At 46.6% G+C, this 21,331-nt stretch overlaps 1 long non-coding RNA gene across 2 annotated transcripts; it reads left to right on the forward strand.

Annotated features, from left to right (window-relative positions):
• Positions 1-671: 671 nt before the first annotated feature.
• Positions 672-17,510, forward strand: LOC122729702. 2 transcript variants are annotated; one of them, XR_006353349.1, is made up of 5 exons: positions 672-978; positions 6,701-6,823; positions 7,938-8,082; positions 8,244-8,370; positions 17,023-17,510. It is a non-coding gene; the product is annotated as an uncharacterized LOC122729702 (long non-coding RNA). The 2 variants fall into 2 exon arrangements; XR_006353348.1 differs by having other exon boundaries at positions 7,938-8,024.
• The last annotated feature ends 3,821 nt before the right edge of the window (positions 17,511-21,331 follow it).

Below are 21,331 nucleotides of genomic sequence, written 5' to 3' on the forward strand. Positions count from 1 at the left end.
GGCTTGTTTGGCACAGTCTGCCTCCCCCTTTCAGCCTGAAGCCCTCTCCATCAGCCCCCATACTCTGCGTTCTTCTTGGCCTTCCCTAGCTGTACTCTCTTCCTGGCTGGGAGCCCCTAATCCGACAGGATCCAGAAAGCCAAATCCCATTCTCCAGCGTAGTTCACTCCTCATTTCCTACCTTCCCCTCATAGGCCCTTACCTCTGATCATCAGCAATGATGAGAATACCATCTGTGCCCCTCAGGACTGGTGGTCTAGAGGTTTGGGGCCTTTAGAGATCTTTTCCTTTGCAAGGGATATGATAGAATTATAGGATCACAGGGAAGGGATCTTAGAGGCATCTGGTCCAAGCCCCTCATCTGACAGGGGAGGAAACTGAGACCCAAGGAGGGATAGAAGGATCCCTGATCTACAGCAGGAAAGGATATCAGAGGGCAACCCCCTCATTTTACTGATGGGGAAACTGAGGCCCAGGGAAGGGAAGTGACTTGCTGAAGGCCATATGTATGCTAAGTGATAGAGTAGGGATTTGGTCTTCTAACTCCAAACTAAGTATTCCTTCTGATCTGCCATCACTTTATTTATTTATATATATTTTTTGGTGAGGCAATTGGGGTTAAATGACTTGCCCAGGGTCACACAGCTAGTAAGTGTTAAGCATCTGAGGTCAGATTTGAACTCAGGTCCTCCTGACTCCAGGGCCGGTGCTCTATCCACTGAGCCACCTAGCTGCCCCTCCGCCATCACTTTAACAAAATGTTTTTCCCATAACAATTTTGGGGAGAGGCATTACAGGTTTCCACATCACAGTCTTCTTTCTACTAACCATACCGCCTTAAAAAGGCCCAAGGCCAACAGCAACAACTAAGGGAGCAGGAATAGGCCAGCCATTGGGCATCAGCAGAAGGGACCAGGACTGATGCTGAGATGACAGCTGCTGCCTTGGCTTCGATGCCTCCATTGTCTTCTCCCCCAGGTGAGACCTGTACCCAAATAGGCCTGGCCCGGGGGCCGGCTGATCCTAAAGAGTTGTCTGTAAGGGAGCATCTGGGCAGAGAGTGGGGCCAACTCCTTGACAGGAGCGGAGGTCAGGGATATAGGAGATCAGAAGTCAGTGGCTCGGCTGAGGTCTGGAACGCGGGGGATCAGTTACAGGGTTTCAGGGGAAGGTCCTAGGGTCAGGCTCTCAGAGCAGACTGTTTCCCAGAAGAGAAGAAAGTGCCCAAGGATCATGAAGACCTGGTTGTACTTGACCAAGTGATCCTGGGCTAGCAGGTCAGCTTAGATTTCTGCGGGCCTATGGTGACCTTTCCAGGCCCATCTCGCTGCTCTCCATCAAATAACTTGTGCTCCAGCTATCTGGGGCTGCATTGGGAGGGGGAGGTTATCCAAAGGTAGGGGAAGAGAGAGAGACGCAGAGAGACAGAGAGAAACAGAGACAGAGAGTGAGAGAGCAAGAGAAAGACAGAGACAGAGAGAGGGAGAGAGCAAGAGAAAGACAGAGAGAGAGAGAGAGGGAGAGAGCAAGAGAAAGACAGAGAGAGACAGAGAGAGGGAGAGAGCAAGAGAAAGAGACAGAGAGACAGAGAGAGGGAGAGAGCAAGAGAAAGACAGAGAGAGAGACAGAGAGAGGGAGAGAGCAAGAGAAAGACAGAGAGAGAGACAGAGGGAGAGAGCAAGAGAAAGACAGAGACAGAGAGACAGAGAGGGAGAGAGCAAGAGAAAGACAGAGACAGAGAGACAGAGAGAGGGAGAGAGCAAGAGAAAGACAGAGACAGAGAGACAGAGAGAGGGAGAGAGCAAGAGAAAGACAGAGAGAAACAGAGACAGAGACAGAGAGTGAGAGAGCAAGAGAAAGACAGAGACAGAGAGACAGAGAGAGGGAGAGAGCAAGAGCGAGAACAAGAGAGAAGGGGAAGGGAGAGTGAAGAAAAGAGGAAAAGAAAAGGGAAGACACTGGGGGTTGGGAAAGGCAAAGAGGATAGAGGAAAAGATGATGGAGAAGAGGGAGAAGGAAACGATGGAGGAGAAGGGGTAGGAGGGAAGCAAGGCAGAAGGAGAAGAAAAGATGGAGGGGGTGAAAAGAGGAGGAGAAGAGCAAGGGAGTGGAGTGGGAAAGGAAGAAGGGAGAACAGAAGATGGGAAGGAAGGAGGGGGAGGGGCAAGCGTCCATTAAGCACATGCCAGGCACCACACTAAGTACTTTACAAATATCATCTCATTTAACAAAGACAGGGAGGGCAAGGGGGAGGGAGGACAAAAGGAAGAAGGAGCATGCTTGAACACATAGAGTTCTGGTCTTAGATTCAGGAAAGCTGGTTTGGAATCCAGCTCAAATGTCCACTGTGTGTGGGAGCAGCTAGGTGGCACAGTGGATAAAGCACCAGCCCTGGATTCAGGAGATCCTGAGTTCAAATCCAGCCTCAAACACTTGACACTAGCTGTGTGACCCTGAGCAAGTCACTTAACCTTCATTGCCCAACGAAAATAAATAAAAATAAAAATAAACGTCCATTGTGTGGCCCTGGGCAGGACCCTCCTGGGGCCTCAATTTTCTCATCTATAAATGAGGTTGAACACGATGAACTCTGGGTGCCTGCCAGCTCTTAATCTGTGACTCTCTTTTCCTAAATAGTGTATGAATCTGTGGGCTTATCGCTCAGAATGGTGCTCTGGAAAGACAATGTAAATGTTCATGGAATGGGGACTTGCCTGGCTTTGGCTCTCCAGGTTGATTTACATGAACTTCAGACCTTTGTGTCTCTTTCCCCCAAGTCATGGAGGGGAAAGTGTGCCCTCTATTTCTATTCATTGACCTGGCTTCTAAGCCCACTGCCTCTCAGACCCCCCCAAATTCTGCATCTGGATATCTAAGATCACTTCTAGCTAAGGGTGAGCTGCCAGCCAGTCAGAGCTGATTGTTAAATTTTCATTGTGAGAATTTACACCTCCAAAATTAGCAAACACTATAAATAAGGGCTTGATTTACTATTTTGATGATCATCTAAATGTAAGAAAGTGATGCAGAAAACATTAATCAAGTGTTTTCAGGGAACTGATTGTTAAATGTCTACCAACGCACCTTTCTCTGCTTCTAGGTTTAAAGCTAAAAGCATGTAAGCTACCAGAACTCAGTGAGAAGAGGGAGGGGAGGGGAAGGGGGAGAAGGAGAAATTAGGAATGGAGGGAGGCTAGAAATAGGAAAGGGGAAGAAGAGGGGAGAAGAAAGAGAAGATAGGTGAATGCTGGAAGGGAAATGTCATTTGTTTTGAAGTAGGGGCAGATGAATGCCTTCATCCACCTTCTGGGGAGCCAGGGAGGCATCGATTAGCTGGGGAGAGATTAATTGGCTTGCCTAGTTGAAAGAGCAGCTGAGAGAGAAGAGGGTATCCAATCCTGGCTAATGCAATAAATAGGCCCATTGATGTGGAAAATACCTGCCTTTGAATCACTCTTGGCCTTTGCTTCCATTGTGGGTAGTTGGAAGGATTTGGGTGTTAATTGCATTTGGCAAGAGCCTCGTGTGTTCACGTGTGTTTCCTGGTTGGGCGCCTGTGTGTATGTGTGGGCACAGGCACGTGTACGGGAGTGTTGATCTCCTCTGCCTTCAGAGTGTGTAGAGCTCGTGAGTCTGCGTGTGTGTGTGCGCGCGCGCGCGCACCTTGTGCTTCTGCATGCTTGTCCATTGTGTATTCCTGTCAAGATGTGAGTTCTAAAACATGAGCTCTGGTCTATTGAGGTGGCTGGTCTATTGCTTAACCATAGAGAAAAGAAAATCTTTACAATTGGCTTAGGATTTCTTGTTGGACAATGAAAAGAATGCTGGAACTATAGGGCCCAAGAACAACTGCCTTTGATTTTACAGACTGGGAAACTGAGGCACAGAACAAGGGCCCCTCCTCCCACCCTCTATACCATACTTTGAGGACCACTGACCTAGAGGAATCAGGAAATGCCTTGTCTGATCTGAGATGTGAAGGAAAATAGGACTTTTAAGAGTCAGTGGGAAGGAGGGAGTGAACCCTAGGGGAGAGGTACAGCCTGTCTGCATAAAGGGAGACGTGGACAATGGGGGTCACGTGTGAGGAGAAGAAAGAACCACAGAGAAGACAGGCAACAGTGTAAAATAAATGGAAAATATATTTGCCTTTCTCCTTTTTAGCTTGGTTTACAAGGAAAGGACAAGTTTTTCTTAAAGTCATTCTCATGACTTGCAGTGAATTGTATTTAAGTGAGGGAGGGCTGTGCAAAGACACCAGCCTCACTCTCCTCTGGGTCCAGTGGAAAGATAGACATCAAGGCAGCTGGAGATGGTCCGAGATGTTTGAGACAATTGAGGCTAAGTGACTTGCCCAGGGTCACACAATGTGTCTGAGATTGGATTTGAACTCAGGTCCTCCTGATTCCAGGACCAGGGCTGTGTCACCAAGGTGTCCCTCTTAGGGAATATGAGGAAAAATTCAAACTCAGGTCTTCTTCATTTCAATTTATTCACACTATGTACTAGCTGCTGAACTGAGCTGAGCTTCATTGAATTCTTATTGATCCTAGAAAGTCGTTCTCTCCCATCTCTCTCCTTCCTGTGTGTGAGGTTTGTCATTGAGGCTCTGTGTGGGCAGTGGGGTCAGACTGCCCAATAGGCACAAGGCTAGGGGCCCCCCAAGGTGAGTGGGCTGTAAAGGTCCATTTGGTGCATCTTTGTCTAATCCAAGGCCCCCAAATCCCAAGTGTGACAACAGGAGGGGCAGCTTCCTCCTTTCCTTTCCCCCATCCAAAGCCTCATGGGGAGGGATCACTGTTCCAAGGGACGAACGGGGGCAAAGTGCAGAAGAGGAGAAGGAAACTGGGTCCCTGAGAAATGAACAGACTTGCCCAAGGTCACACAGGTAGCTTCCTAGATCAAGGGCAAGAAGGGATATTCACTCCATTCCCCAGGGCCCAAGTGTCCTCCTCTGTAAAATGAAAGGGCTGGACTTGAAGGCCTCTAGGTGCTACAGCGGATAGAATGCTGGATTCAGAGTGAGCAAGATCTGAGTTCAAATCCTTCCTCACACATATGCTAGCTGTGTGATGCTAGGCAAGTCCAGTGACCTCTCTGGGCTTAATTTTCCTCATCTACAAAGTTATGGTTTAGACTTGATGGCTTCCAAATACCCTTCCACCTCTAAATCCATGAACCTAGAATGTTGAAACACTCCTGCCTCTTTTGTGTTTTGTCTTCTCCCATTAGACTGTATGCTCCTTGAGAGCAGGGACTCTTTCTCTTTCCTATTTGTATCCCCAGTGCCTAGCACAGTGCCTCACTCATAGTAGGCACTCAATCAATGTTTACTGATTATTGACTGACCCTTGCTGGAGAGGTGGCGGGCTACAGGCCTAGATTTTCAGACATGACCAATGTGTGGATTTACTTTGCTTAACCTTATTTCCTTGTTCCAAAGAGGACCACTGGTGGGAGATAACAATGCCTAATGAAGCTCTCTTACTGAATTGTATCAACTTGAATGATGGATAAAAGGTACCGAACCTGAAATCTTGATCAGTAGTCAAATTTTGATGCTGGGGTTCCTGGATCTCTGATGCAGAGTGGGAGAGAAGAGAGGAATAAAGGCTCAGATGGTGTTTGCAGACACAGCTGTTTTTCACTAGCCTTGTAGTACAGAATCGTTGCTCAGATCTTTGGTGTTTTCTGGGTCGGAGATCTCAGGCAGCTCTCAGCCCAGCCTAGCAAAAAGATGTCCCATGGGGCAGCTAGGTGGTGCAGTGGATAGAGCACCAACCCTGGAGTCAGGAGGACCTGAGTTAAAATCCGGCCTCAGACACTTGACACTTACTAGCTGTGTGACCCTGGGCAAGTCACTCAACCCCAATTGCCTCACTAAAAAAAATAACCAAAAAAAGTCCCCAGGAGAATACACATGCAAGGGGAAAGATATCCAGGAATCACAGACCCCTTCACAGCCATCCTGCTCAGGTGCAAAGAAATCTTCCCTGATTTCTTTTTCTTCCTCTGGCATATGTGGTCTAAGGCTCCAGGCTGCTTGGGACCCGTCTCTGAGATTCCATGAAGCTAGGATTCTTGGATTCTTCAATTCTATCTCTAGTAATGTGCATGTTTCAGGGTCACGGGTCAATGCCTCCCTTCTGCCTGCTTTGATCTGCTGCACTCAGAGTGTGAGGGAGGCAGGTAACTTCACCCGGGCCTTTGCCTGCGCTCACTGTCTTCCCACCCCTGTAGCTCGGCTGCTCAGGCTGAGAGGGAGAACAAGTCCCTTCTCCGTCACTTGAGGCTCAGCTCTCTCATCCATAAATAGGGATGATTGCGCTGCCTACCTCAAAGGGTTACTGTGAGGATTCAGTGAGTTAATGTATGAATGTAAAGCACGTATGAACTTATCCCAAGTGTATACATGATGGGAAGGATACAGGAGGAACAGAAGACTCCCAGTGCCTACCTCTGGGCATGGGACCTGAGAATGAGAGGTGAAAGGGCCCTTAGACGCCATCCTGCCTTGCTCCCTTGTGGTACTGCAGAGGGAGTCAAGACTTGGTGTGCATGCTCAGCATTACATACATAGTAAGTGGCCCCTCAGGGGCAGGAGACCTTCCGTTGTCAGCCGGTCCCAGATGGCCTTCTCTCTACTCTGCAAATATCTTGAATATACCTAGTTATTGACACATGGTCTCTCCGTCATCAGCATGCTCCTTGAAGGGAGCAACTGTCTTTCCTTGGATCATCACAAGAGCTTAATGAATGTCTGTTGATCGGCTGATCGACTGATCCTGCCTCCATGAAGAATAGAGAACTGGGGGGTCGGAAGGTGAGTGGGAGCATTCAGGGAAGGTTTCCTAGAAGAGGCCCTTCCTGAGACAAGGCTTTGCTCACAGTGATAGCTCTTGGCAATCAGAGGCAGTAGAGTAGAGAAGGGAGATGGATGGAGGTGTCTTCATCCAGTTCCAGCAGGCAGTCAACACCCCCTGTTTTTTATACACTCCCTGTTTAGTGGAGCGAAGTAAGGGCTTGCTAACCTTTCCCCTAGTAGAATAGATTTGGGAATTTGTGGGCACACATTTCAGTCTTTGTGCCTCATCTCCCCCATAGTCAGAAATTCCCATGACATCACAACATGTTGGACAGAGGCTGGCACAATAACCATGGCTGTAAGAATACTCAGCAGGGTGGCTGTTTAAATCTTGGCTCTTCCATTTACTGCCCTTAGGATCTTGACCCTGTCTGTGCCTCAGTTTCCTCATTTGAAAAATGATACCTATGGTATTTAAATTTATATTTGTTGACCTGGTGATCCAAAGAACTCCCTGTCACTTAGAAATGTTCTTTACAGAGAAGGAATGATCAAGTGTCAGGGAGGGATTGCTGTGTTGGGAAAAATAGGCTGAAATGATGACTTCTCAGGTACCTTCTGAGGCTGTTTCCCAAGACTGTTGGAATGTAGGATCTTCAGACTCTGGGATTCCATAGCCATCATTCTAAGACGATGGGGTTCTGTGATCTTGTATAAGATTCCGTGGAGTGGGGATTCCAAGATTCCAGCATTCCACTATTCCTAATCTAAGATTCTAGGAGCCTCTGCACTTGTTTCTAAGATGCAACAAATCTGGAATCCCAAGATCCTGTGGTCCCGTTGTTCCTATTCCAAGATTCTAGGATTCTAGGCTTGTGTTATCCTTTCTGATCATTGTGTGATGGAAAGAACATTGGAATGTGTGTCAGTAGACTTGAATTCAAATCCAGGTTGGCCCATCTACTGGCCATGGGATCTTGGGCAAGCCTCTGAGGCCACCATTTTGGTTTGGTTTTAAAATCATAGTAAGCATAATGGTCTTGGCTTGCTTGCTTATGTATTTGTGGGTTTTTTTAGAGAAAATGCACTTGAAATATATATAATTTTTTTCTCCCTGTGTAACCCAAAACAGACTTCCAGGAATTTCATGACAGCAGCAACGTGGGAGTTGCGTCCTATGATGGCTCAGGACCAAGCCTGCCTCAGCTCAGTTTCCAAGGTGGCTGCTGCTGAGAGAAGGAGGGAGATGACTCCATTGCTGTCATTCCAAACAGGCTGTGATTGATGGACTGCTGTTTTTCTGCATTTGAGAAAGAGGGAGGTGGGAGGAAGGAGGAGAAAGGAGGGAGAGACTGAGAAAAGCCAGAAAGGAGGTGAAAGAAGGGGGGAAGCTTTGGGGTGGGTGGCAGCCACCCCCATCATCTAATTTGTTTTCCAGGGACACAATGAGATGAAATGAACCAACTGTATTTCCAGAGAAGACCTACCACTTGGTCTCACTCCCCACTAGCAGGTGGAAAGGGAGTAATTAAAGAGGAGAGAGACTGCGCCAGCCTTTGATTTAAGTAAGTAGCTTGGGACAAGTTCTGGAATGTCAGATCTGGGAGGGGCCTTAGAACAAGGAATACCAGGGATGGGAGGGGCCTTAGAACAGGGGATGTCCGTGTCTATAGGGGCCTTAGAGATTATCTAGTCCAAACCCCTTGGTTTGCAAATAAGGAGTAAGTCCCAGTGAGATAAAGTGACTTGGCCTAGGTAAAGATCAGTTAGTATCCCAGACCCATAAGGAACTGCAAGTCCCAGTCCCCTCCTTCCAACTTCAATGTGATTGGAGCTGCCTCCCAAAGCCCCAGGTTGCAGAGCTCTTAGGTGGGGTTCCTAAGGATTTGCTCTGTCCCCTCTCCCTCCTCATCCCCCAGAGCAGACATCAAAGCTGGAAGAGACTAAGCAATCTATCAGAGCTGGGCTGCCTCTAATGCCTATTTGCTGTGTGACCCAGGGCAAGTCATTGGAACTCAGTGGGCTTCAGTTTCTTTCTAGAGTATCTGTCTAAGCAAACTCTAAGATATTATCCCTTTTAAAATCTATGATTCTAGGATCTTGTATAATAAAAATAACAATAATAGCTCTAACAGATATGTAGATCACTTTGAGGTTTGCAAAGAACTTTACAATTATTTCATTTGATTTGGGTGATAGGTACTATTATTATCCTAATTTTGCACATGAAGAAACTGAGGCTCAGAATGGTTAAGTGACACACAGCTGAATAAGTAGGTGAGGTAGCATTTGAACTCAGGTCTTCATGACTCCAGAGCAAGTACTCTATCCACTGCTTGCTGTGTAATTATGCAATTCTTGTTTCTTCCTCACACAAACAAATGCTCCATAGATGGAAAATTGGCTCAACATGCCCTGAGCCTTCCTCTGCTCCTCTTGCCGATCTTAGACTACAAGGGCAGACCTTGCCCTGTCCCTCTGTCACCGCTTCTGTCTCTCCATTATATTCGCCATTTCCAGGCTGACTTCTTCCTTGGAGATCTGTTTCTAGTGCTTTGAGCTTCCTGAAGGTGATGGGTTTGCTATACTTCAAAGTCCATCTTCTCCCCATTCAAGAGGTGCCATGGATCATGAGATTACAGAATTGGAGCTGGGAGGGACCTTAGAAGCCAGCTAGTTCAGCCTCCTCGTTTTATGGAGGAGGAGGGAGAAGTTAAACAACTTGTCCAAGGATACACAGAGAGTAACTGGAAAACTGGGATTTGAACCCAGATTTTCTTTTTTTCTTTCCTTTCCTTTCCTTTCCTTTCCTTTCCTTTCCTTTCCTTTCCTTTCCTTTCCTTTCCTTTCCTTTCCTTTCCTTTCCTTTCCTTTCCTTTCCTTTCCTTTCCTTTCCTTTCCTTTCTTTCTTTCTTTCTTTCTTTCTTTCTTTCTTTCTTTCTTTCTTTCTTTCTTTCTTTCTTTCTTTCTTTCTTTCTTTCTTTCTTTCTTTCTTTCTTTCTTTCTTTCTTTCTTTCTTTCTTTCTTTCTTTCTTGGTGAGGCAATTGGGGTTAAGTGACTTTCCCAGGGTCACACAGCTAGTAAGTGTCAAGTGTCTGAGGCCGGCTTTGAACTCAGGGTCTCCTGACTCCAGGGCTGGTGCTCTATCCATGGTGCCACCTAGCTGTCCCAAACCCAGACTTTCTTAATCCAAATCTAATGCACTTTCTACCTCTCTGGAGGGCAGGGTTAGTAACTGAGGTTCTTTCCACCTTGAGATTTCTGATGGTATGATCCTAAATACCTTAACGTCTCAGCCTCAGTTTTCTCATCTGTAAAATGAAGCAGGGTTAAGCTAGGCAGCCTCTTCGGTCCCTTCCAGCTCTAAATCTATGATTGTAGAATCTTGAATTTGTCCTCTGGGCTTTCTGAGGCAGTGTGGTTTATTGAAAGTGCTCCAGGTGAGGAGTGAGACATGAATCACGTCTCTGTAGCCTGTGTTCCAAGGCACTGTACCTCTTTGGGTCCCAATTTTATCATCTATAAAATGGGGAGAGGAGGACTAGATAGCTAAGGTCCTGACTGAGGGGACAGGGGAAGGAACCCATGCTCCAAAATGGACACAGAGGAAGATGGGAAAATCTAGACTTCAAAAATACTGGGCTCGGGGCAGCTAGGTGGCGCAGTGGATAGAGCACTGGCCTTGGATTCAGGAGGACCCGAGTTCAAATCCGGCCTCAGACACCTAACACTTACTAGCTGTGTGACCCTGGGCAAGTCACTTAACCCCAACTGCCTCACTAAAAAAAAAATACTGGGCTCAAGTCCCAGCTCTGGACGTCACTAGCTCTATGACCTTGGACAAGTCAATTCTCTTCTCTGAACCTCAGTTTCCTCATCTGTAAAAATGGTATTTTCCCTATTCCCCCATAATGTAGTGGAGGAAAGGGCTGCTTAAACCTGAAAGAATTATAGAAACATAAGTTATTATTATTCTGTTGTCATCTTACCTTTCTCCTACCCTCTTCAACCTCAAAATTTCCATTGGAAATGGACCAATAACATAATTTACACCAAGGTGTTAGTGACTGATGCTGACAAGGTGTTAAATCTTCTTAAGGGATTTGCATTTTAAAAGAGGACAGCTTCTCTGGGAAAGAATCGCAAATCTACAGCTGGAAGGGACCTTAGAGGCCAGTTAGTCCATCACCCTCATTTTACCCAGATGGGAAACTGAGGCAGAAAGAATGGAAGTGATTTTAAATCATAGGCTCAGAAAGCTAGAGCTACAATGGACTGCTGGGGCCAAGTGGTCCAACCCTCTCATTTTACAGAGGAGGAAACTGAGGCCTCTAGAAAGGAAAGACTCTAGCGGTTCACTCTCAGGCACTAGTGAGGGGGATATTTGGGAGAGAGGGGCCTTTCTAGAACTCTCAAATATATTACTCAGACAAATGGCCCCTACAGAAGGGCTATCTGTTCTGGAAAAATAGGGCCTCAGAGTCTCATCCCCTGCAAGGCAACAAGGTCTCTAGGGTGGGAAGACAGGGTGTCAAAGTAGAATGTAGAAGATGGGAGAGGAATTGGAAGGATGTGTTTGGGGATGGGGGGAGAGGGATGGAGAAAAACATGAGCTGTATTTCTCACTCCTCCTATTTTCTCTCTCCCCCCCCCACGCCCATACCTATTTAAATAGGTTCATCTTTCATTAGTGGGTAGGCGTGGGGTGGGATCAGGCACTGCCAGGGAACAAGTTGGCCTCACATTTGGGTGGTTTCATCTTTATGGAGTCGTTCTGTTCCATCAACATTTACTGAGCTCCGAGGGTGCACGAGAGACATGTAGATGAATAAGGGCTTGTCCTGTCTCTGAACGAACTTACCGGGTAATGGGGGGAGTGAATGTGCACACAAACACCAAATATGGGAAAGACCTGAGATTTCTTCATTCCTTTTTCAGTTGTGGGAACTCTCTCCACGAGCAGTCGTATCCAACTTCTCTGTGACTCTCCCTGCCTCAAGTCTCTCCCCACTCCACTCCATTCTCCACTCAGCTGCCAAATCCTTCTCCTCTTCCTCCTCTTCCTCCTCCTCCTTCTTCTCTCCCCCTCTTCCTCCTCCTCTTTCTCTTCCTCCTCCTCTCTTCCTCTTTTTCCTCCTATTCCTTCTCTTTCTCCTCTTCCCCCTCCCTCTTCTCTTCCTCCTTGTTCTCTTCTTTCATTTCCTCCACTTTCTCCACTTTCTCCTCCACCTCCTTCTCTTCCCCCTTTCTTTCTCCTCCTCCTCCTCTTCCTCTCCTCCTTGTCCTCATTCTCCACCTATTCCTTATCATCATTATTTACTGAACCTATATAGCGAACACCTGCTGAGAGATTCTACTTCCCACTGGTTCCGAAATGTAAAGACTTAGGTAGCTGTCTGGGGGCACTTAAAGGTTCAATGACTTGCCCATTTGTTGTCACACAAACAACATGGAGGATCACAGATTTTAGAGCTGGAAGGGGTATTAGAGGCCAGGAAGTACAACCCCTCCCCCCTTATTTTAAAGATGAGGAAATTAAGGCACAAAAGGTAAAGTGACTTGTGCAGGGTCACGCGTCATTATGGGTAGGGACTAGGACTTGAACCCTACATCCTGACCCTGAGACCAGCTGGATTATCTGCTGCCCCATGCAGCCTCTCTAGAACCCTCATTAAAACAAGGAGAATCAGCAGGAATAGCAAATACTTGGCATAGGGAATGGGGGAGAGGAAGAAGTGAATAGGGGCTTGTCATGTGGGTGAGGGGAGAGTATGATGGCTGACAGGCTGTCAGTCAATAAATATTTATTAAGTACCTACTGCGTGCCTGGCACCATACTAGGCAGTGCTTACTCTCAAGGAGCTCATAATCCAATGGCACTTCTCCCCATCACCAAACACTAGAGATCTTGCAACCAGCTTGGAGAAGAGGCTTAGAAAGGGCATCATTACTTGTCCCAACCCTTTCTCCACCATTAATAGCAGAGGGGGTTGGGTAGAAGGGCACCGCCAGAGGAGGGAGGAGGGAGGACGGGCGTGGTATCGAGGCAGGGAAGGACTTGGGAGGCTGGGAGGAAGGTATTAATAGAAAGGGAAAGAAAACATTGTGGATGGATTCTGGGTCAGGAGGACAACAGGAAATGAGCCAGTGCGGGATGGGGGCATTTCTCAGGAGGGAGTGGGTTGCTATTTTGATTTTCCCTTTTCAATACCCCCTCCCCCTCCCCCAAGCCAGCATCCCCACCATGGGATATTTTATCTCTAAGCCAAAATAAGAAGAGATTTTTCAAACCTCCTGTGAAGAGGCAGTGCAGTGTAGAGGGTAGAACACTTGAATGCAGAGTGAGAAAATAGATTAAAATTTTGGCTTGGAAATCTATTAGCTGTGTTAAAGGATATGTGGTTCAGTGAAAAGAGTCAGAGGGGATAAAGCACCAGTCCTGGATTCAGGAGGACCTGAGTTCAAATCTGGCCTCAGACACTTGACACTTACTAGCTGTGTGACCTTGGGCAAGTCACTTAACCCTCATTGCCCTGCAAAAAAAAGTCAGAGGGCTTGGGTTCAAAGTCTGACTATCACTTACTTCCTGTGATAGAATGGAAGTCCCTTGAGGGCAGGGACCAATTTATGTTTGTTTTTGTATCTCCAGCACTGAGCACATGGTAGGTGCTTAATAAATGCTTGTTGGATTAGATTGGTTGATTGTATGATTCCAGGCAAGTCTCTTAGCTTCTCTGGGCCTCAGTTTCCTCACCTGTAAAATTTGAGAATTGAATGAGATGACCTCTAAGCTTCCTTCTGTGATGCTAAGAGCCTAGTTATTACTCATATGACCTTGAGCAAGTTACTTAGTAGCTCCCAGCCTCAGTTTCCTCATCTGTAAAATGAGGGGGTTGGGCTAGATGACTTCTGAGATCTCCTCTAGTTTTATGTCTATGATAATCTATAATTTAATGTGGTGCAGTGGAAAGAGCTCAAGATCTGGAGCCCTATTGTACAATTTCTTACCTATCCGACTTTGCCTGAGTTCCCTAGACTTCTATTTCCTCATCTCTCAAATGACAGGATTGGACCAGATGGACAAAGGACTTAACATCCCTGAGTCTCAGTTTCCTTATCTTTAAATGGGGGATGACAGTGCTTATCCACCCTGCTCCTTGCAGTCAGCACCCCCCAACTGGGACCTCCAGCTCCTTCTACCTTCCTTCTTCCTTTTTCTTTTTTCCTTCTTCCTTCTTCCTTCCTCCCTCCCTCCCTTCCTTCCTTCCTTCTTTCTTCCTTCTTCCTTCCTTCCTTCCTTCCTTCCTTCCTTCCTTCCTTCCTTCCTTCCTTCCTTCCTTCCTTCCTTCCTTCCTTCCTTCCTCACTAATCCTTCCCCACTGTGCCATGTCCAGCTATTGAATTAATTTGAGATGTCCAGTCAGCCAATAAATATCTATTAAGCTATGTGCCAGGCACGATGCTAGATGTTCATGGTTGACCAGGGCTGTATATGTCACCCCCTCCCCATGACATTCAAGGGGTCCGGTGTGAGTGAAGCTTCAGTGAGAAGGAGTGATGGGAAATTTCCAGTACTGTGATAGCAAGTTGAGTTGGGGGCAGGGGTGGACAGAGTGGAAGGGGGATATTTTGGATAAGCACCGATTCCCTGCTTCTCCAAATATATTTCTCACACCCCATAAGCAGGTGACTACTCCACCTCGCCATAAGGGACATTCTGTGAATTTCCTCTGTGAAATGTCTCTGAGATGTGGGGACCAGACTGAGAGGTACACCCCAGCAGTCTAGCAGGAGACCTGAGTCCTTATTTTGGTTCTGTTACTGATAGGCTGAGAGATGCCAGGCACATCACACGTTCTGTCTGTGCTACAGTTACAAAATGAGGATGAAATACCCTCTAAGGTGGTTGTTGTTTGTCCTTCACATCTGCAGGTGATGTCATGACTTGCAGTAAATTGGATTTAAATGAGGCAGGGTTGTGGAAAGTCACCAGCCTCACCATCTCCCCTGTAGACATCTGGGTCCAGTGGCAAGGATGCTGGAGATAGCTCCAGATGCAGTGGGAGACCTTGGCCTTTTTAAGTTGAGGTCTTTTCCAGATCTCATTTTCCCTGAGGCAACACCCATTCAGTGATGAAAGCTAGGGTACTTTCCAGCTCAAGATCTATGATCATATGATTGCTCTGTGCCTCTTTCCTAATGTGCAAAATGAGCACTTTGGCCTCCATGGGATCTAAGAAGCCTTCTGATTCTATATCTATGGTCCTACAACCCTTCTGAGCCTCAGTTTCCTCATCTATAAAATGGGTTTGTTAATTGAATGTCTACCTCATAACATCATCATGCACAAGGGTCATAGATTTACAACAGAAAAGTACTTCTCAGTCCCAATTCCCTTATTGTATAGGTATCTGTGGGTGATGCAGGAATAAGAAGATCCTGGAGTACCAAATTTGTCTTGGGTTTATTGCGTTCTACAGCAAGGGAGCCCCACCCACGTGGATGGAGACTCCCAAAAGAAACAAAAGTCCAAAGTTTATATTATATATGCTTAAACCACAAAGGTGGGGGGAGGCTTCAGGCAAAAGGAGACTGGGAGGGATGGTGGAAGGGCTGGCTAATTTGATAAGATACCTTGACCTGAATGACCAAACAGTTTCCTGAAATCAGGGAAGCTTTGAAGTCTCCCTAAATAAATGCCATTACACAATATGTTCTTGTGGAAGAGTCATTGAAGTGGTGAGTGTAGCAAGGATGTGCTTTAATTGGTAAGCTAATGCTCACCACAAGATGGGAGGAGTTGTGCTCACTTCACCAAGATGGAGGGAGTTGTGCTTACTTTACCAAGATGGAGGGCAAGTTCAAAGTGGTGGAGGAGGTAAAGGGGTGCTTGGTCAGGAGGGTCCTTGGCAGGGGCAGGGAAGCTTGGGAAGAGAAAGTGCAAAGGAAGATATGGGAAAGTAGACTGGAGAGGAGGGTGAGCTGTGTGCCAGGGTGTGCTGGAGCAAGCTTCAAAGGGGAGAAGATTGTTAAATTGTCAGTGGGGGGGGGATAGGGGGGCTGCTAGGTGGCACAGTGGATAAAGCACCTGCCCTGGATTCAGGAGGACCTGAGTTCAAATCTGGCCTCAGACACTTGACACTTACTAGCTGGGTGACCCTGGGCTTAACCCTCATTGCCCCGAGGGGGAAAAAAAAAGACTTGGCTTAAATGCTTCCTTTTCCCCAGTTGCCCTTCCCCCAACTGATAGAAGGTATCCTTAGAGAGGAAGGCTCTATCTACTCTGGATATATCCTTTATATACTTAATTAGTTAGGTTTTCTCCTATATTAGAATGTAAGCTCACTGAGGACAGAGACAATTTCCCCTTTTTCTTTGTTTCCAGTGCTTAGCACAATGCTTGGTACATGTGGTTATTCAGTTGTGTCCCACTCTTCATGACCCCATTTGGGGTTTTCTTGACAAAAATACTGGAGTGGTTTGCCATTTCCTTCTGCAGCTCATTTTACAGAGGAGGAAACTGAGGCAAATAGGTTTAAGTAACTTGCCCAGGGTCATCCAGCTACTAAGTATCTGAGGCTGAATTTGAACTGAGGAAGAGGAGTCTTCCTGACTCCAAGCCCAGCACTCTATCCACTGTACCTCCTTGGTACAACAATAAGCATTTAATAAATATCTTTTGATTAAGAACAAGTCCTGGCTGGTCTTGCCTGCCTGTCTGGGTGCATTCAGATGATACCTCCTTTCTTTCCTTTTATCTTCTCTTTATCATTCCTGGCTGGCTTGAGGGTCATGCTACTGGATCTCCTAGGGAAGACTCTGATCATCTCTTGGCTGTTTGCGTGGAGATCTGGTTACTACACCTCTGTAGCTAGCCTGGGATTTGGACCATTAAATCCATTAATAATCCTCTCTCTCTCTCCCCTCCCCACTCTCCTTTTCAACTCTCCCCTCCTCTTCTCCTCCTGTCCCTTTCCCTTTCCTATCTTCCCTCCTCCCCTTCCCTTCTCCTCCTCTCTCCTTTCCAATCCTCTCTTCTTCTCCTCCACTTCCCAAGAATGTCTTTTTCTACCGATGCCTGCAGGTCCCTCTTTCCCCTCTTTCAGACTCTTTCCCACCCTACTCACGGTCCGCACACTCTAAATTCCATCATTCCCCATCTCTGTGACTCCACTGCTGTCCCCCATGCCTGAAATGCATTCTCTCCTCCCCGCAGAATAGGCTGATGAGAACAATTCGTTCCGACTGTCATGAAAGCGGTGGAAGCCGGCGTTGTGGAGCTTGGTCAGACATAGAAGACACCAAGGTCATTCATTGCCTCCCGAGACATCGGCGGTCATCCTGACTTTTGTCCTAACCGCTGGAGGAGAGAGTGGGGTTGATGACTTCTCAGCTCTGCCCCACTTCGGTCCAATCAATTCACACCCAAGTCAAGACGTTACCGCGACGTCATCGGTCCTCTTTTCATCTCAGCATCTGAGAATCCTTGGTTCCCTTCAGAACTCCATCCACCTGCCACCTTCAAGAAAAACCGTTTTCTTCAGTCCTTTTAGATGTTGGTGTCCTTGCTCGCCTAAACACCTTGTGTTCATTTTGTTTGTATTACACAACGTGGATAGAATGGAAGTTCCCCGAGGGTAGGGACTCAGTTCACTTTTGGTTTCTGGGATACCTGTCACATAGAACACACTTAATAAATGTTTGTTGACCTACTGATTCTCCTTTCCCCCTTTGTGCTAGAGGAGGCGATATGGAGGCAAGAATGTTGGATTTGGAGTCAAGAAACTCGGGTTCTGGTTCAAGCCCTGCCATGAATTAGCTGTGTGACTGGAGGCAAGACACTTCTCCTCTCTGGGTTGGGACTTTGCTATTCTGGAAAGCGAGGGGATTGGACTAGGTTAGTCTTTCCCAAACTAATCAGGACTGGAAAGACTTGATGGATTGAAATATATGAAAGGAACTAGTAAATGCTGCCTTAAAAGACATGACAGTAAGGAATACTGCACACACACACACACACACACACACACACACACACACACACACTACCTTTCTCAATTCCCATGGGACAAATGGAAGGTTCAAGAGGAAGGGTTGGATTTGGAATCAGAAGACATAGATTCAAATCATACCATGGACCCACAGTACCCATGTGACCTTGCAAGTCACTTCATTCTCTGAGCCCCAGTTTATGCATTTGTAAAATGAGGAGGTTTAAAATGGCCAATTTTGACCTCAAAGAAGAGATATGAGAAGGGGTGCCCCCAATTTCTTTTTTTAATGGGGCAATTGGAGTTAAGTGACTTGCCCAGGGTCACACAGCTAGTAAGTGTCAAGTATCTGAGACCAGATTTGAACTCTGGTCCTCCTGACTCCAGGGCCAGTGCTTTATCCACTGCACCACCTGGTTGCCTCCCACCCCAATTTCTTTTGAGAGGTAAGGGTCTACATGTGTGGAACGCTGCATACAATGTCAGACTTTTTAATATATTGGTTAACTTTGCTTAATTGGTTTTTATTTTCTTTTTTATTCCTTGTCATAAAGGATGTCTCATGGTAGGGGGCGGGGGAGATAAGACTGGGAAATGTAGGCGATATAAAAACAAAAGATATCACCGAAACATTTTTTTTTTAATGAGGGAGTCAAACTAGGGAAGGTGTTAGTTATCTAAGGTCACACAGCCAGTTAGTGGCAAAGGTAAGAGAAGTTTCTAGGTCTCCTGACTCCAGGCTCAATAATCTTGTCTCTATCCCATCCTTTTCCCTGCCACAAAAGGGGGATACATTATGTGATCTTCCAAGACTGAGAACAAAACAAAGCAAATTAAGCCCATCTTCACCCTCCCCCAACTGTTGGGTATCCTGAGCCTTTCTGACAGAGGAGGGATCTCATATTGAACATTCCAGAAGAGAAAAGATCAGTAGCATTGCCATCTTCTTACAGAACTGGGGAACATCAAGGTTTCTTGGAACACTAGGAATCCTGTGTCGTACCCAGTTTTCTCAGAAAGTCAGCCACAGGAATGCTCTACTAGATGATTCCCCAGGGCCCCTTCTAGTGCTATGGTTCCCTGGGGGGAGAAAAGCTGACAGAGAAAGAATACTTAGGCGAGTCTGTTGCCTTTGCACAGTCCCCTAGCCTTCCTTTCCCTTGATCCTGACCTCGAACTCATCCCCTCCACCTAGACTTTCCAGAAATTTAGAGGGGATCATAGGATCCTGCAATAATAGAGATGGAAGGGACCCAAGAGACTATCCAGTCCAACACCCTCATTTGGAAAAGGAGTAAACTGAGAGAGGGAAAGGTCACACAGCTTGGTAGTAATCAAGCTAGGATTAGAATCCAGGCCCCCTGATTTCCAGGTCAGGAAAGTCATCCTCGACCTTTAGGTAGCTTACAACACATTCTAGTTTATTTTTTTAATTCATACCAATAGATTGTTGACTCATGAATGGCCTGGGGGATATTTGGTTTGGAGATGAGAAGGCTGAGGGAGACAAGCTAGCTGTCTTCAAGCATCTGTCATGTGGAAAGTTGTTATTGTTGTTGTTTGTCCTTCATTCTCAAAGTCATTCTCATGACTTGCAGTGAATTGTATTTAAGGGAGGAAGGGCTGTGCAAGGTCACCAACCTCACTCTCTCCTCCAGAGCCATCTGGGTCCAGTGGCAAGATATGTATCAGGATGACTGGAGATGGCCCCATCTCTTTAAGGCAATTGGGCTTAAGTGACTTGCTAGTTAAGTGACACAGCTAGTCAGTGTCTGAGGTGAGATTTGAACTCAGGTCCTCCCAACTTCAAGGCCAGTGCTCTATCCACTGTGCCATCAAGCTGTCCCCATGTAGAAACTAGGTTGAACTTAATCTGCTTGACCCAGGAAGGGAAACTAGGACCAGTGGATGGAAGGATTACTTTTTTTTTTCAGGTTTCTTTGGGAAACATTGAAGGACTGTTTGTTCACAGGCCCTTACCAGTGTGCTCCTGATTAATCAGGAGGCATGATTAACTTTTAGAAAAGGGATTATAGCAAGAAAAATTGGTACAAAACATTTTCCCCAAAGCCCAGGACCAATTTTATCTCACAAATACACGCAAGGCACATGGGGAGTGAAGGCACTAATTTAAATGGAAAGTTGCTCTGATGTTCAGCTGAGCTGAGCTGCTACTGGTTTGGGCAGTTTTTCCATTGGATTGGGTGGCTCTGCTGAGATTAACACTTTCTCCTGACCCTTCTGCTCCAGGGCCAGGGATGTGGAAGGTGCCCATGGGTGTCCTACCATCTCTCCAGACCTTGAGATACTCACAAAGTCATTGTTCTCTTGGTTACCTAAATAGGTGAGACAGAAACAGCCATATGCTCCCAGCTGCCACTAGTTAGGTGGGAGAAAGGGTGGTCCTCAAAGCTGCAAAGGAAAAGAAAGAGCAATCTACTGCATCCCCACCCACCAAATCCCCAGTCATCAATTCCTCTAGTTCCACAACAAATTGGAAGAGTTTCTGGCATCACACAATGTCAAATCCTGAACCCTCCATGTGGTCAGTGGGGCTGAAATCAGGCAAGGAATATCTTCATATGAATCAAAGACTGGCCCTCAAAGACCAGTCCACTCATCCTAAACTCCAATGGCTTCCTATTACTTCTGTTTGCCTTTTAAAGCCATTTGCAACCTGGCCTCACCTATCTTTCCAACCTTATTCCCCATTACTTCCTTTCCCTCATAGTACAATCCAGCCAAACGCCCTTCCCGCTGTTCTTCACACCTATATCAGTTCATCTCCCACCTCCATGCCTTTGTACTGGCCATCCCCCTGCAGGAATTCCATCCCTCCTCACCATGGCCTCTTAGAACCCTTTTGTTTCCTTCAAAACTATGCTCAAGTGCCATTTTCTATATGAAAATGAGTGCTCTGCCCCCACTCCCCACCAATTTGCTTAGTCTTTAATTTGTATATAGATTTCTACCTCTGTTGCTTCCCTGATAAAATGTGAGCTTGTAAAGAATAGAGATGGCTTGGTTTTGGTCTTTGTATTCTCCATGCCTAGCACAATGCCTGGTAGGTGGCAGATGTGAGATAAATGCTTGTTTGTTTGATTGATTGGAGAAGAAAGGATGGATAGTGGAGAAATGACTGAGATAGAATCACCAGAGCCTGGTGACTAATGGTATGTGAGACCCGAGGGAGAAGGAGGATTTAAAGAGAACCCTCAGGTTGGGAACATGGGATTCAGGTTAATCACTAAGGGCTCTTTGAGTGGAGACGTTCTGTGATTCTCTGTCATAAGCCTTGCTTAGTCACACCTTGTACACTAAACAGCCTGGGAACATTCTTCCATAGACAAGTGCCGGCAGGGACAGACTGTGCTCAGGAATGCAGGCAGGCAAAGCTCCTGCTGGCGGTGCAGGGTTAATCAGGGGTGGCTCCTTGAGCTGGAATTTCAAGGAAGTGGAGGCTCTGGGTGATTTCATAAAAGGGAGAAGGGCTGCCACATTGGAGCAAAGAGTGAGCAAAGGCTCAGAGACCAC

This window comes from Dromiciops gliroides, chromosome 5, assembly GCF_019393635.1.
Source record: "Dromiciops gliroides isolate mDroGli1 chromosome 5, mDroGli1.pri, whole genome shotgun sequence".
In the NCBI taxonomy this organism is placed as follows: Eukaryota; Metazoa; Chordata; class Mammalia; order Microbiotheria; family Microbiotheriidae; genus Dromiciops; species Dromiciops gliroides.